The sequence below is a fragment of the Acomys russatus genome, chromosome X, assembly GCF_903995435.1.
Source record: "Acomys russatus chromosome X, mAcoRus1.1, whole genome shotgun sequence".
NCBI classification, from domain to species: domain Eukaryota; kingdom Metazoa; phylum Chordata; class Mammalia; order Rodentia; family Muridae; genus Acomys; species Acomys russatus.
Genome location: NC_067169.1, coordinates 19,862,810 through 19,879,198, shown reverse-complemented (window position 1 = coordinate 19,879,198; position 16,389 = coordinate 19,862,810). Strand labels below are relative to the sequence as shown.

The 16,389-nt window shown below is 43.9% G+C and overlaps 1 protein-coding gene across 3 annotated transcripts in view; it reads left to right on the top strand.

The window, feature by feature from the left end:
* Shroom4 (shroom family member 4) overlaps positions 1-16,389 on the top strand; it is a 207,472-nt gene that overhangs the window by 2,527 nt on the left and 188,556 nt on the right. Inside the window, exon 1 of one of the 3 annotated variants that reach the window (XM_051142250.1) lies at positions 14,630-15,033. The exons of the other annotated variants lie outside the window; for them this stretch is intronic. The gene's annotated coding sequence lies outside the window, so the exon portion shown is untranslated. Of the gene's footprint in view, positions 1-14,629; positions 15,034-16,389 lie in introns of those variants that run through there. 3 annotated transcript variants of the gene reach the window in all.

Genomic DNA, 16,389 nt, shown 5'->3' with positions numbered 1-16,389 from the left:
GAAATAGACTTGAATTGGTTAAATAAGAATCTCTGGGTTCAAACCCTTGCTTTGTCATTCTTCCTTCTGGAGTCCTGGGACTATCTTTTCCTTTTCCTGAGAGCCTGGGCATTCCTTGATCTAAGATGAATTTGAAGTGGGCCGTCTTTAAATGACACTATGATGGTTTGGTTGTTATAGCCCTGGCAATTTTTTTCCACTAGAGCCACCATATAATGAGTAACGAAGACAGCTGTCTCCTTGGCCTTTGATGCTACTGTGCATAGTGTGCTTCTCATGCCTTACTTCATTGTCTTATCACAGCCATGCCGTGAGACAGTCAGGGAAGGTTACAGAGAAGCGGACGGGAAAATAAATGGACTCTGCAGTGCATTCGGTGGCTCGCTTCACTGTATCGTGCAGTGGCTCAGGGCAGGCTCTTAGCTGATTTACTTTCTGTGGCTTAGAGAATCACTTGATTCTTCTGGTAGTACAAGTTGTGAGGGAGCACTGACGAATAACTTTGAGGGATATGTCAGGTCTTCTTGGCTTCTAACTCCACTAATGCTTTTCATGCCATGAAAGTCCTCCATGATGGCTGTCTTTTAGGTATACATTAATGAAGTCTGGGCTCAAGGCGGGGGCAGCCAGGTCGCGGGGGGTGGTGGTGGTGGCAGGGGGAGACTGTTTTGGTAACTGAATAACTTAGGCTTCGGAGAGACAGAAGAGCCAAAAGCCATCATGCAAAATGGCAGCAAACCTCCTTTGGTGCTGGGGAAATGAAAAAAAGTAGTTTGGGTTTAGGATGCTGGCCTTTGCCTGCTTGGGAAAGATAGAGAGATCAAGGAATGGAGAAAACTGAGAGAGGGTCATCAGTAGGAGGAGAAGGCATGGAATAGGAAAGCTTACTTTTCATTTGTCATAGACAAACCCTTAGACCAGGAAATGATCAGGTTGGGAAGAATCATCAGTGGAACTAGCTATTATGGTTTCCAGGATGTGTAGAATCCGGCTGCTTGATTTATGGAGACGTGGATGGCTGTGTGTTAAAAGTCAAGTGGCAAAGATAGTACATTAAAGCCCGTTCTACTGATGATCACACGTTTGAGGGGACTGTTAGTGATTTTTCCTTATGTAACGACAGTACTACTACAGTCATAATAAATGAAAGAAGATGACTATGAGGGAGTAGTCCCATGATTTTAAAATTATTAATTTCTTTGCCTAGCTTCTCATACTAGACCAGGGCAGGTATTGTCTAAATGAAATGGGGGGTTCTCAAGAAATCAGATGTGTCTCTTTTACTGTGTTGTGTTATTGTCTACAGTGTAGACAGTCATCCATGGAGTTGACTCCCCTGCATAAAATGATTCTTTGAGGGCATAAGTGAGCTTTGCAAAGTTCTGGCACCAATGAATTCATATTATATAGGACCTCTTGGAGGTCTTAGACACGCAAGAAGTATCCTTGTGTGTGGGTATGGGGACATGGAAGAGACGAAAGAATGGAAAAACTGAACTGTACCCTAAGGGTCCTGTGTCAATTTCCAGTTCTTAGAATGGTGCCCTGAAATTTGAAAAGCATACGGGAAAAGAAAAGGTGGAGGTGGAGACCAGTGTCAAGATACAGGGAAAAGAGGAAGAAAGGTAGGGTGAAAAGAACAAGCCAGGAAATGGTGCTTGCCCTCTATATTTGCTTTTTCTGGCTTTTTTTTTTTTGGTAGGTGTCTCAGTTTGGCACAGTGAGGCAAGTGGGAGCTAGTCGCTGTTCTCTAACAAAGGAGGGTGGAGTAGGAGAAGAGTCTGCAGGAGAAAGCATATGGGATGTACACGGATATCCTTCTGTCATTTTACTCCTGTTAGATGTAAGTCACTGTTTACAGAGTGCCAGTAGGCATACCAGCCTCATCTTCGTTGCATTTGGTAAACCCTTTGCTCTCCTTGACCTTGTAGAAAGGCCCAGGGCATGTTCTTTACGTTCCTTGTAAGCTCTACTGTCTTCCCACTCTGATCTTATTTCTATACGCACAGTTGACCTGGATGATCAGATTGAAGTTTTCTTGTGACTGGAGGTAAATTTGGGCTGTGACTTTGAGTTCTTGTTGGATGCAGAGGTTCCATGAGCAGTGAGATACCTTTCAAATCTTTTCAGCTGTCTTACAGGTCAGACCTAGCCCCAGCCACAGCCCAAGTCAAGGGCCTGGGAGTCCCAAAGCTATCACGGGGCATGGTTTATAGGTGAAGAATACAGCCTGATTAATTATATGAATCCCTTCCTGATCTTTCCCACTAGAATCCACAAAGACACCTACTGCTTCCATTCCATAACTTCTGCCTTCTTCCAGAAAGAGCCCAGCATATGGGGGCTTGGACTAGGAATCTATCTAAGGCTATTAGAGGGAGGTAGAACAAGAAGACTGTATGGTATGTCTCACAAAGCTTGGCTAACCCTTTGCATACATAGGATTTTAGATGCTGTCACATGTAATTTGCATATATGGGATTTTAGGTCTGTCATATATACCTAGTAGCCTGCTGATAGCCACATGTTCATTCCCTGAAGGAAAAGAGTCCATGCCTTGTTATAGGGGTTTCCCCCTTCAAAACCTCAAAGACAGTACTTTAACTCCAGCTGGAAGACACTTGAGTGTTGTTCTTCTTTAAACGGTTAAACGATTCCCCCCTTGCTTCTCCAGGAGCACTCCCCAAGAATTTCTTTAAAGAGAAAAAAGAGACAGTTTTGGACAGAGACTGCTAGTTATGGAACAATTATCATGGGGCGAGCACACAATTGTGTTTATGGTTTGGTTTCTTCCGAAGCGGAGGGAAATGTGCTGAGCCGTCGGTGGGAAGTTAATGAAGAACAGCAGAGATTACAGGAAGGTGAGCTCTCCTGCTCACTGCCCACCCTGGGCCAAAGGGCATACTGCCCTTAGGGCTGCTGTACCTATTGCTGCTCCCACTGGTGTTGGTGACCTAGAGACGGAGAATCTCAAGTCCTTGGAAGGCACCCAGTTTAAGATCATTAAGGAACCTGCTGTGGAGTGTCTCTGATTTTGTTCTCCACTGGTCATGGGTGTGTGTGTGTGTGTGTGTATGTGTGTGTGTGTATATTTAAACCTGCCCGTTTCACTGTTGTCAGGGGTTATCTGTGGGCATTTTTTTTTAACTCTATGTTGAGTTGCAAATATTTCTCTTTGCCTATCATCCATGGGGCTAAGATCTGCAATCTTGGACCACACAGAACATTGGTGCTTCCTCTGGTTTTAGACAAACCCTGACAGTACTTCCTCAATTTTTTCTTCATGGGGTCTGAGATTCAGCCTCCCACTCTGTACTTTCAAAAATAAACTTTATGGACTTTCTCAACTCTTATGAGATAGGAGGTTACGCCTCCTACTCTGGATTCACCCCATCTTGTCCGTTGTTCTCCCTTGCCTTACCCCCCCTTTAAATTTCTGGTGCTTGAGATCAAATCTAGGATATTGTGCACGGGAGACAAGTGCTCTACCACTCAGCTACACCTCTGCTCCTTGGGGAATCTCTCTTTGTTATTGTTTTGTTTTGTATTTTGGTTTTTGAGACAGGGTTTCTCTGTGTAGCATTGACTGTCCTGGATTTGCTTTGTAGACCAGGCTGGCCTCGAACTCACAGCGATCCACCTGCCTCTGCCTCCCGAGTGCTGGGATTAAAGGCGTGTGCCATCACACCCACAGGGGCTCTCTTAACTTATGGAGCCCACAGCAGAATATAGCCATCTCCTGGAGAGAGCTATCAAAATTAAATGAGACCTTTAATGCTGAGAATTGCATCCAGGGCCTTTCCCATGGCGAGCATGCATTCTACCATTGAGTTACATCTACAGATCTTTGAAAAACATACAGCCGAGAGGGGCTGGAGAAACGGTTCAGCAGTTAAGAGGGCTTACTGCTCTTGCAGCCAACCTAGGTTTGATTCCCATTATCCACATGACGGCTCAAATGTATAACGGTTCCAGGGGATCTGTTGCCTTCTGACCTTCGCAGGCTCCTGTATGCATGTAAGCTCATGTGCATGCTCACACACACTCATAACATAAAATAAGTATGTTTAAAAGAAGATCTAGCTGAAGAGGACAAGGTTTCTCTGTTGGCAATGCTATATATATATATATAAGAAGGCTCGGTGTCCGTTTCTGCTAGTTGAAGAAGTACTGTGCTACTGGCTATCCAGAGACAGGGTCTCTCTGTGTAGCCTTGGCTGTCCTGGACTCGCTTTATAGACCAGGCTGGCCTTGAACTCACAGCGATCTGCCTGCCTCTGCCTCCAGAGTGCTGGGATTACAGGCATGCACACCGGTGTCCAGCTTGGTAATCCTGCTTGTCCAAGGTCTTTACATAAGCAGGGAGGAAAGCTATATGATGAAGTGTGTGTGTGTGTGTGTGTGTGTGTGTGTGTGTGTGTGTGTGTGTCTGTATGTGTGGAGGTCAGAGGCAGATGTTGGATGTCTTCTTCTGTTGCTTCCCACTGTGTTTTTGAGACAGGGCTTAACCTAGATTGCTTGGCCTTGGAGCCTCTGGGAGCTGCCTATCCCTGACCCCTGCTGGGTTCTAGGTATGTACCACATCCCTGCCTTCTATGTGGTTGCTAGGGATCTGAACTTGGCTCTTCATGATGACACAACAATTGCCTACTCAGCCATCTCCCTAGCCACATCTAATGAATTTTTGAGTGACACTTTTCATCTTCTACTTTTTATGTGGAATTTCCCCTGCTCCTAGCCCAGAGCAGCCATGAAAAAAAAAAAAAAACACTTCAGGGAAGATGAGAGAGAAGGCATAAGACTTGCCTTCATGGAGCATATATACTAAACAAAGACATCGTTAAGTTAACAGAGGAGAAAGTGGCATTTAATAAATGCTGTCAAAAATCAAAATTCCATGTTTTGTTTTTTTTTTTTTACTTCTTTGAATTTCCCTTCTAGGAAAAGCAATAATATCCCAAACTGAAAATATCAGCCATATGTAACATAAGTGGTCTCTAACTTACATACGTATATACGAAGGTGTACACAATTGGTGTGTGTGTGTGTGTGTGTGTGTGTGTGTGTGTGTGTGTGTCAGTGTCACTGATTGCAGTGCTTCCTGCAACTCTGGGGTTCTGTTTAGATTTGGAATAGCCACAGAAATCACTCCTGCTGGAAGTCATGCATTCACAGACTTTTTAAAAAAAATCCATCTCCCCACTTAGTACCTGAGCTGGGAATTACCTTTCTTTACTCCTAAAGTGTAAACCAGGGAGACGATTGGATCACAGCTTAATGTTTGTTATCGGAGCATGAGGACCCTAAGGGAAAGCAAATTGAAGTCTAGAGAACATGTCCACACTGACACTTGACAATTATTTGTTGTTAGGCTCATTCAGAACAATTCTAGAGGGGCCCATTTAATCCACACTGTATGAGCAATGCAATTATTCAGTGTAACCACACTGCGCAATAGTTATCTATAAGAAACGGTATTTAGAATCCCAAGACGCTTACATAAACAAAGCATTCTTGGAAAATAATTCATTTATGGGTTAAGGAAAAGCACTCTAGATCATTCTGTCTCACAGATCTGGGTGACTTTGGGATGTCTGTTGCCGTCAGTGCTTAATGTGTTCATGGTCTCAATACTGGGCCAGATGTGTGATGTTTTCCTAGAAACTGAACTGTAGGTTTACCTAAGAGTTACCTTGCAACGCTGGGCAAGTTGATAATGGGAGCACTTTCACTTTGCATCTATAAAGCCAAATATTTTGTTTCCTGCTGCTTCCTCAAATATTTATTTCCGACAGACTTTCATTAAGTCATCGGTGAGTACACTGAAATACAATTTCTCCTAGCTAAAGATTATGTTCCAAAGCCTGGGATGAAATAAAATGTGTCTCTTCATGTCCTTTAGCCACCTTCAGTGTAAATAGGCGACTGGAAAGATTGTCCTGCGTGTTAGCTTTGCAAGAGATGATCTGTTTCTTCCTCACACCGCACTGGCATGTTTATTTGGGCAGAGCCATCCTGCTAGGGCACTGAAGTGGCAAAGATCTAGATGACTTGAGCTCTCAAAGTAACTTCTAACCCTGCCCCTTTCACTTCACCTCCACACCCTCCTCTTTCAGTGTGAGTCTGGGCCTGTGTTCTGGGACAGATTGAGTACTTCCTCAGAGAAAGAGACCCATTTTTCATTCATCACGTCCAGTCCTTGGTTCCCAGCCTGCACCCACAAGCACTGGTTGTTTAAGGCCTACATTTGGGATTCTCTCATTCAACTGCCGTTCACTCTTTGTTCATTTGCTCATTGACTGCCCTGCCCTTCTATCCATAACCCATTTCCCACCCCCCCCCCTTTGATTACACTGAGCTCTTCTCCTTTGCTAGACCAGCTTTGTCTGTCTTGGCTCAGGCATGCTTCTGGTAGGAGATGAGAGAAGCTAACGGAGGCTCATAAGTTTGAAATGGTTCGGTAAATTATAGTAGAAAGAGAGGGAAGATGTCTCACACTTCGTCTTTGTCTTGCCTGAGTTAAGGACAAGTATTTGGTCACCGTCAGTTACTTTAGAGATGATCAGCAATTTCCTGAGTAATCTTGACACGTTCCTCCACCTCTTTGTGCCATCCTTTTTTTTTTTAATTTTTTCGGCAAGAACTTCCACAGAGCAAATTTCTACTTTATGGAAGGCTTGTGAAGGGCTTGAGGGTCCATTTCTGGGTCTGGCTTTGGAACCGGGCAAGATGATTGGCAGCAGGCAGCTCTTACAGGACATTGCTTTTCTCCACACTGCTACTTCCTATCTTTGCAGAAGCGGCTATTTCCTGGTGTGTTCTCAGACATGGTCTGTTAACTCTCCCTCAAGTCTCTTAATGTTACATCTCTAAGGAATGCAGGAGGTGTAGGATTCATTTGACAAGATCAAGGGTTAAGCCCACTGAAGATCAGATTCTTTGAGGTATCTTCTGGCCCTCATTCTAATGCCACCCAACAGATTTCTAGCTGTTTTGCCTTTTCTCTTGCCAGAAACCCGTGGCAGGAGAGTTTTGAATGGTTCTCTTATATTTATTGTCTTTCACAGTCTATCAGAAACTGATTTTTCTTTTGCGAAGAGGGGGTTGGAGGTGAGATGAGGTAGAGCTAGAAGTAAAGCTGGTTTGACTAGTTATTCAGGAAAAGGGTTAGATACTCAGGGCTGCAGCCTCATCCTCGCCTATGATACCATGACAAGCTAAAGCCGCGTCTTTGTTGGGCTGTCTTGCAGTTTTCCATTTCTTTTTTTTTGTTGTTTGAGTCAAAGTCTTCCCCCTTAAAACTTCCACAGGCCAAGTGGCTTTTAATGGCATCACTAATTGGGGAGGATGAGTGGTGGTGTTTTGACTGCTCAGGGCTGAATGTGTGTCAGACCTGACTCATGTTCTTTGGAGGAATTGACTGTTAAGTTGGGGCTTTCTTAATTTACATTGCTAATCAAGAAAGGTCAACACCATAGGCTGCAAAATGGACCCGGCTAGCATCTGGATACTCCCAGATATTTACAGAGTGTAGGGCCTGTACTTTGGGCTGCATTTCAGCAATCTGATGCATGCAGAGGGTGGTCAGAGCCTACACGCCGAGGGCCCAGAAACACTGAGAACCAGGAAAACATGGCACAAGTGCCTGATCCTAGGTATTTTACACGTACTCGCCTTTCTTTGAGATGGATAGTGATGCCTCAGTTATGCAAAGGAAGGGGCTGAAACCCCCGGAGAAGTTCAATGAAAGACTCTAAATTCTTTGCTAAGTGGGAGAGCTGGCATTGAAGCTTTACTTGGAAGGCAGAGCTGTACCTTAGTAGTACAGAGTTTCAGTCTGTAGTGCCACCACAATATTATTTTAATTTTAATCATTTATTTTGATTTTTCTTGCACTGCTGCAGCTAGAACTCGGGCCTTTGTACATGCGAGGAAAAGCTCTACCCCTGAGCTAAACCTCTGGCATTCAAACTTCTGTCTGAGTCCAAATCTCAGTTTCTTTTGACAGCGCCATGCTTATATGTTAAGGAAAAAACAAAAATAAAGAGTACTGTGTGTTAGAAAGAAGAGGAATGAGAAATGACATTTAATGATGAAACTGGTAATGTTGTCAATAATTGCTCCTTGGGGGGGGGGGTTAGTGTCAAAGAAAAGTTTATGCTTTAAATCTCAAGTCAGGGTAAGGAGACTGTGCTAGGATTCAAAAGACCTGAAGCATTGTGGGTTGGTTCTCTTTAAATTATTATTATTATTTCTTTTTTCTTCTGTGTGCATGTGTACGTGTACGTGTGCGTGTGCGTGTGCGTGTGCGTGTGCGTGTGCGTGTGCGTGTGTGTGTGTGTCCTGGCAGTGCTGGGCATAGAATCCAGGGCTTTGGCCACACTGTGGAATCACTCAATCGATCTACAAACTGAGCCATATCCCAGGCCTAGATTTTTTTTTTCAAAAATGCTTCACTTCTGAACTACAGCTACACCTGCATCCTTCAGAAGATCCGAGTCTTTGTCTGTCTTCTGCTCTGCATTTGTGAACCTCGAGCAGATCGTTTTCCCCCTTCTGTCTAGGGTTTCATAATTCTCAAAGGAAAATTATCAAGTTTGCATGATCAATAACAAAGTAGTGAAAAAAGAAGCCAGGGATTTGAAGGAGAGCAGGACAAGGTATATGGGAAAGTTTAAATGGAAGAAGGTAATTAATTTATAACCGCCAAAGTGCAATAAAGTAAACTTGCATGGTTGGTCCAATAGTGATAATTCCCTTTATCCTTTATTTCAGGGATATATGTGCTCGAAGAAGGAAATAGAATATTTCCTAGTTATCCTATTGTTGTTTTTGTTTCTGTTCTTTGAGAAGGGTTTCTCTGTGCAGCCCTGGCTGTCCTGGACTTGCTTTGTAGACCACTAAACTGGCCTCGAACTCACAGCAATCCACCTGCCTCTGCCTCCCAAGTGCTGGGATTAAAGGTGTGCACCACCACACCGAGCTCCTAGGTCTCCTTATTAAGCTGAAATTCTTGTCAAAGAATTCTGAACTTAAAAACTAAAATGTTTGAGGTTACCAAATGAGTGTGAAATGTCAGGACAGCTTTAGTGTGATGTCTGCAGCTGCCAGAGGTAGGAAGACAAGACACAGTTTCTGCCTCACATCGAAATAGCTGGAGCTCTAAAAGGCTGTGTTATTCCTTGGTTGGTTGTCCTAAGAACTCTCAATTAAAGACTTCAATTACTAGGGCGTGGTGGCACACACCTGTAACCCCAGCACTCAGGAGGAAGAGGCAGGCAGATCTCTGTGAGTTCTAGGCCAGCCTGGTCTACAAAGTGAGTCCAGGACAGCCAGGGCTACGCAGAGAAACCCAGTCTTGAAAAACCAAGAGAAAAAAAGAAAGACTCATTAGTCAGTCAGCCAATCTCCCAATCTATCGGTCAACACATATTTGTTGAGCACTTTGCAGTGTGCCTACCCCCAAATTACAGAATTCAAGAGATGACCACCATAGTAGACCTGACCTCTGGATTCTCAACGAGCTGACAAGTTTATTTATATGTTGTTCCTTGGACATAACTATTTTCTGTATGTCAAAGGGGAGACACGTTTTAGTTGCTTGAGATCATGGGATATGATCTAATAAAACTTGTCCACGGGTCCGTGTTGGGAGCTTTGTGGGAAAAGTAATCACTGAAGCTGGACCTGAGGGGTACATGGTACTTAGGTAATCTTGGGATAGAAGACAGTTTGTTGTAGTTGGACATGCAATGAATGCCTTAAAGGTGCAGGCAGAATTAACACATTTAAAACAAGCAACCAGTATAGCACCAGTCACATAACTGCTTGCATGAGGAGAGACCTAAAGTGAACAATAGATAGGAAGAGACCATTTAAAACAGTGAGTGAGTGTGCTGACTCCTTGTTGGGTGTCCAGGGCTTAGTGATACTGTATACTACTGAAGGAATGAAGCAGAATTTAATATGAATGGGAGGTGATGACTCTATTTCAACTGTAGACGATGGGGATTGGAAAAGAGAAGCAGTTTGTCCTTTATTTTTGGATCTTCTGATACTGTTTATTAGACAATCAAGTTAGGTCGTCTAGTAGGCAGCTGCAGACAGAGAAAGGGGTTTGTTTATATTTGTTTACTTAGGGGCCCAGTCAATTAAAATAACAAGTCATTCTCTTTTTTTTTTTTTTTTTTTTTTTTTTTTCCCCATTTTTTTTTTATTAATTTATTCTTGTTACATCTCAATGTTTATCCCATCCCTTGTATCCTCCCATTCCTCCCCCCCCCCATTTTCCCATTATTCCCCTCCCCTATGACTGTTCCTGCGGGGGATTACGTCCCCCTATATATTCTCATAGGGTATCAAGTCTCTTCTTGGCTACTTGCTGTCCTTCCTCTGAGTGCCACAAAAGCCTTCACTTACCAGGAAACTGGGACAGAGGGGAAGGCATCCTATTGGGACTCTAAATGAGAGACGCATGGGAGAACAGCAAAATAAAAGGATCCAGAGGGTCCTAGAAATCTACAAGTAGAACAATATGATAGGCAGATTTGGGCCCAGGGGTCCCGCTCAAACTAAGGCACCAGCCAAGGACAATACAGGAGGTAAACTTTAAACCCCTTCCCAGATCTAGCCAATGGTCAGAATATTCTCCACAGTTGAGTGGAGAGTGTGATACGACTTTCTCACATACTCTGGTGCCTCACATTTGAACAAGTCATTCTCTTAAGACTACCATGGTCACACACAATTTTCTAATCTCTTGATTGTTGGTGAATTAGTTAATTGCTGGACTATCTTATGCCCCCAAGACATAGGAAACTGGCCTGCTTTGTGATTTAATGAGCTCCCCTAGCTTTGTCTTGGTAGCTTCTCCAGTCTGCAGGAAGCCTAGTCAGCGGAGCTAGTGGTGCTAGCTGGAGTTCTTTTGATACAAAGAGAAAGTTCAAGTGATCAGAAAGTGGGGGGGGGGGCCTGCGGCAGAAATCCAGCACAAAATGGGAGAAGCTGTGTAAAGCCAAACCTCAGATGGTCACGGTAATGTGGATTGAGGCTGTTAAAAACCATCAGTTGGCTTCACCAAGATGAAGATGTTTAAGAATTGCCTTCTGTATATGTAAAACGAAATGTGGTGGCTTGGTGAGGCAAACCTCAAACCACTGACGTTTCCAGTTTCTGTTCCATTTTCATTGTTAGAAGTATTATTCTCTCTGCTTGGCATGGTATTATTAATCTGTGAATAGCATTGTTTATGTTTCTGCCAGCGAAGGGTTCTTAAATATGACCTTTAAAAATACTGTTCTGGGCTGGAGAGATGGATTAGAGATTAAGAGGTTAAGGTCCTGAGTTTAATTTCCAGAAACCACATGGTGAGGTCTAGTGCCCCCTTCTGGCATGCAGGCACACATGCAGGCAAAATACTGTATACATACATACATACATACATACATACATACATACATACATACTGTGGAACGTTTATACTATAGAATACTACTCAGCTATTAAAAACAAGGAAATCCTGAAATTTGCAGGCAAATGAATGGAACTATAAATGATCATCCTGAGTGAGTTAACCCAGACCCAGAAATATACACATGGTATATACTCACTTATAATTGGACACTAGCCCAACAGGGATATCCTCTGAGAGGCTTCACTTAGCATAAGATTGAGATAGATGCTGGGTCTTCCCATTGGGACTCCAGATGAGAGAGGTATGGGAGAATGGGAAAATAGAAGGATCCAGAAGGTCCTAGAAACCTACAAGAAGACCATCAAGGCTGGCGGATCTGGACCCAGCAGGATCTGCTCAAACTGCTGTACCAACCCAGGACAATGCATGCAGAAAACCTAGACCCCCTATTCAGATCTAGCCAATGGACAGCACACTTGCCACAGTTGTGTGGAGAGTGGGGACTGCCTCCGATATGAACTCTGGTACCCCATATTTGACCACTTCCCCTTGGTGGGGAGGCCTGGTGGCACTCAGAGGAAGGATAAGCATGCTACCAGGATGAGACCTGATAGACTGTGATCATATGGTGGGGAGGAGGTCCCCTTCTGTCACAGACCTAAGGGAGGGGAATAGAGTGAAAGAGGGAGGGAGAGGGGAACAGGAAGATCCAAGTGAGAGGATAAGAATTGAGATGTAGTCTGAATAAATTACTTTAAAAAAATAAGATTCACAAAACAATAAACAGAATAGAAAAACATTATTCAACTTCCATATGGGATTTCATCATCTTAGGTGGTATCTTTACTACCCACAAATAGAGAGGATATGGGGGTGCATTTCAACCTCTTTTGCTGTAAATCTTGCTGGAAAAGGATGCTTTGTCATAGAAACTAATACAAATTTGGAGTGATTAACTATAGCACTGACGTTGTTTATACTTAATGGAGTGCCTTAGAAAGAGTCAATTTGTGTGGGGATGTGCCGGCCAATTTGAGGACCAGCCTCTTCTGCTTGGCTGCCTAGCTCATTACTACTTTTCTGCAACATCGTCGGTGTTTCTGTACCTTACGAAGCTAAATTCCGAACTTTGTAAAGATGCTTGTCCTATGGAAATTGCCCTAAATCTACTCTCCACCTCTTTGTAGATGAAATGACACTGTTTGCTATAAGGTTAATGGGCATGTAGGTTCTTTAATTGGCTTCTTCTCTCTGACCAGGTAAAATAACTTGTAATTTATATTTGAAATCCGTTCAAATACCTAGCTGCTGCTGTTGGGGAGACGTGTTTTTTTTTTCTTTTTGTGGAAAAGATTGCCTGAGTGTTTAGCTCTTACAAGAGCTAGCTTGCTGACTGCTCTGCTGTTTGAGCTAGGGTGGGAGGGTAACACTCCTCCTCAGGATGTAAAGGCCCCAGTATGTAATTTTCGCGTGTTTTCTTCATGCCCTTGGCTTGAGAAATGTGCAGTGTCCTGAAACCTGCTCAGACCCTATACATACTGGATCTGCTTAGGGAAGGAAGCTTTTGGCTCTCAGCCCTTTACAGCTGTAATAGGGTTAGAGTTATGGCGTTTCCTTTTCCAGCCCGTAAAAAACCAAACCAAACCAAACCAAACAAAACAAAAAACAGAACTCACAAAAAAATACCCAAAAGAATAAAGGGACAGGGAGAGTTAATTTCCACTGCTAAGACTCAGATGAGGGGCTTCTATCTCCCATCTCCTAGGCTGGAGCCCTAATTTAAGGCTGGGCTCTAGTTTAAGCCTGTAAGTGATTGTGATCTGAACCGCCCTTGGCAATCAAGTTTTGCCCTGTGCTGGGCTCTTCTTTTCCCGTATTTTGCCTATCTCTCTTTCCCTTCACTCCATCTTTTTCCTCCTGTTCTGTTGGCATCTTAGAGGAGGCAGGGATTCTAGTGACCAAGTCACTAGAGGAAACGGTACGTCATCCTTCCTTCCATCTAAACTGGGAGTTTTACAGACGCTTCTCCCACTGCATGCTGCCAATTCACTGACCCAACCTCGGTACAAAAGTAGGAGGCTTGGTCTTGAGTGAAAAGCATTATTGGTATGGGTGTCACTCTCAACTCAAAAGAGACTCATGGTGAAGAGCTCTGGGATGGTGAGGTCAGATGGGGAAAGGCTGCCATGAAAGAGGATCTCAAAAACAAAACAAAACAAACAAACAAAGACAGAAACAAAAACAAAAGCAAAAACAAGCAAACAAAAAACTAAAACAACAACAACAACAACAACAACAAAAACCCAAAACACTGCAATGGGCAGAACAGGTCCTCCTTCTGGAGGAGCAACTGAAATAACACATTTGCCTCCTCAGACAGCTTTCCACCCTTTAATCGGTCCCATCCCCTTGAAGGGATTTCATAGTTTCCTGCTGCCGGTAGAATAGAGCCCACAGTACTTCTGCCGGGTATTACAGACCATTTTCTCTCTGACTCTAGTTCTATTTTTTTAATTTCTAGTTTCCCCGTTACGTTCCAGGTTTTCAGGCAGAATGGCATCCTCTCTGTTCTCAAGCTCCTCACTGAGAAGTTCTGTGTCATCCCCCTTTGTCACCCCCAGCCTGATAGCGCTTCCCGCGGCCATGCTTTGCCCTGCAACCCTCTGCTTCCTCACTGTCACCAGCTCCCCAGGGCAACATCCCACACGGGTCCTGGTGGAAATGACCAACTTCCCCTAGAAACTGTGCGGAATCTCAAACCCACATGTTAGGTACAAATGGAAGGAATATGTGAAAGGAATGGGAGGGGGCGGGGAGGTTAAGAAGGTCCCCTCCAGTGCAACCTGAGATGTGAAAAGGGAGTGGCAGGAGTGGAAGATGGGGTGTCTCCAGGCTGCCTGACTTGCGGATGTAAGCTGTGTTCCCTAGGCTGGTGTCAGGGAGTGGTCCTCATGCTGTGAGCCTTGTAACACAGCCATTCTACTTGGTACTCTGTTTAGAGTGGGTGTAGTCATTTTTGTGCTTGATTCAAGTACTTCATTCTTTCAGCTAAAATTTGAAGACTTTAAATCAGCATGTGCGTGTGTGTGTGCGTGCGTGTGTGTGCGTGCGTGTGTGTGTGTGTGTGTGTGTGTGTGTGTGTGTGCGTGTCTGTATGCATCTCTGTGTGTGTGTGTATGTGTATGTACGTGCGCGTGCTTTGTCACTTTTGCTTAAACAAGCCCTAACGTGTTCTATCTCACTGGCCTTGGTTATGAGTCACTGTCTGGTATTTATACATAATGCCTTAAGTGTCTTCGTTATTTGACCATGACATTCCTTTTCTCACTGTTTCACTCAAAGCTGAGATTGCCAAGAAAGGAAAGGAACTGACATACTCCTCCTCCTGATGAGGTTTAATGTCATTGGTCCTTGTCTGTATGACGGTGAGGTTATCTTAGGGCACTAAGGGGACAGGTTAAGGATCAGTGTTAAAATACACAGGGACAGCACGGTAACACCCTAGTGCTTCTCTTGCCGCTGACCAGTCTACTGCTCCGGAGTGTGTTTCACTGGAACGGACTTTCAGAGCTGGACTGTCGGGCGACCACTGGAAGCACATATCCTTATCAGAATCTCTTGTAAGTATGAGAGAGGTATGAATAATTTGAGGCATTCTTAACTAGGAAATGATTTGGCCTTTTCATACATTGGTGGGAGATTTGGATAATATTACTGCGCTCTCTACTTGTAAATTTTCTTGGCGGCTTATTTTTAAGGGTGTGAGAATGGTGAGTCCCGTCCTGGGGTACCTTAGTTATCAAAGGGACAGAGCCTTGGATAGAGAGGACATTGCCATTCGCGTGGTCATTTAGAGGCCAGACAGCCAGTAAATCATTTAAGAAGGAATTAAAGGTTCAAAGGGCAGGAGAGAATTCTTTGGGTGACCTCATAGGTGCTTGAAAAATCAAAGGGCTAGCTAGCTGATGTGCTTTTATGTACTGAAGGCTGGTTTTGAAAGGGCAAGGGGATGAAAATGCACAATAGGAAATTGGCATTGCAGTGTTTATGTGCTTGGGAGCCTTAACTCTGGGCTGGAGATGATCAAAGTTGCCGTTAAGGATCTTGTGTGTTCTTGCAATTAGGCATTTTCACTATAAAGTCATCACTGTCATATACGAAGTCATACTGGTCCGATTTCACAGATGAAGAAAGTGAGGTCCAGAGAGGCAAGTCATTGTTTTTCAGATAAAGCGGAGTCGAGCTAGAATCTGAACCCGCGTTTAACTGACAGCAAATCATATGCTTGTCTTATCCCTTAGAGCTCTGTTTGAGAGATCCCATTTTTATACCTCAGATTATCTTTCTAATCCCACTATTCACTCTGCTCTGGCTGTGTTGTTTGCATTGTAACACTGGAGAAAGTTGCGTCTCACAGAGCAGTCATTTCAAGGCTTTCTTGGGAAGCTCATTTAAGGCACCAATTAGACACTCCGGGCGGGGTGGGGGTGGGGATACAATGTGTGAAAGATAGCTATCGATGTCCCTATTCTAAGAGAGAGATATGGAGGTGGCGAGGTTTAATTAACTTGCCAAAATTCATTCACTCAGTATACAAATGGTGATTCCGCCCCCCCCCCCCCAGTTTTTGGGAGTTCCTGTTCTTCCTAGTGCTCCTGTTGCTTGTCAAAGTGGGAAGGGAGTAGACACACACTGGGTTTGCTACTTTGGGTCCCTACAGATCTATTCTTTTTCCCTTTTCTACCTTTGCCAACAATTTTCCTTCCCAGGCTTCTTACTGAGACAGTTTATGTGTTTAAGCTGTTATCGCAGAGGAGTGATTAATCAATGATCATGGGCCAAAATTCAAAATATAGAATCAGAAGCATCTTACTTTATCCCTGTCCCTAAACCACCTAAAGTTTCTTCCTAGAGGCAGCTGCGGACATCAGTTCCCTATGTACTTTGTGTGGGCTCAGGCACATAGAAGTGTGTTC